This window comes from Ornithodoros turicata, chromosome 8 (genome assembly GCF_037126465.1).
Source record: "Ornithodoros turicata isolate Travis chromosome 8, ASM3712646v1, whole genome shotgun sequence".
Classification (NCBI taxonomy): Eukaryota; Metazoa; Arthropoda; class Arachnida; order Ixodida; family Argasidae; genus Ornithodoros; species Ornithodoros turicata.
Genome location: NC_088208.1, coordinates 14,495,436 through 14,495,994, shown reverse-complemented (window position 1 = coordinate 14,495,994; position 559 = coordinate 14,495,436).

Here is a 559-nt window from a genome sequence, read left to right as displayed (position 1 = left end):
TTTGGTTCGTCAATCGGCTCAAGTGGGCAGTTGTATTCATATTTGAGGTGTCACAACTGGAGGTAGGAAAGTTTCGTCCCTTCGAGGGTAGTGTTTTGGGCTTCGGGTGATTCGAAGAAGAGGAACGATTAGGAATTTTCGGAAATTGGGTTTCGATCCGGGATATGCCCAGAAATTTCTTCTCGGAGGTTGTTGGCGTCCCGTGAGGGGGATACATCTATTATCCGCTGCTCTTCGCTACTAAAAAAAAAGAACAGGCTAGATTATGGGACTGGTTTCAGGGTGGGTTCATAATGTATCCACTCTTGCCTTAGAGAGGATCCGGCCTAGTGTCAGGCTCGACCCTGGGTGGAAAGTGATGGTCCCACACTGGATGCAGGCTGGAAGAATGCTCGCTACGCGGCCTGTTTCTAGTTGGAATTTAGTGTCCCTACACTCTAAATTCGGTACCTTATAACGTACCTTATATCGAACTGTACCTGGTAAATATCAGGTACATCAGTGCTCTTCCGCAGTTGCTTTAAGAGGTACTGGGGGAGACAAAGGATCCAGCTTTGTA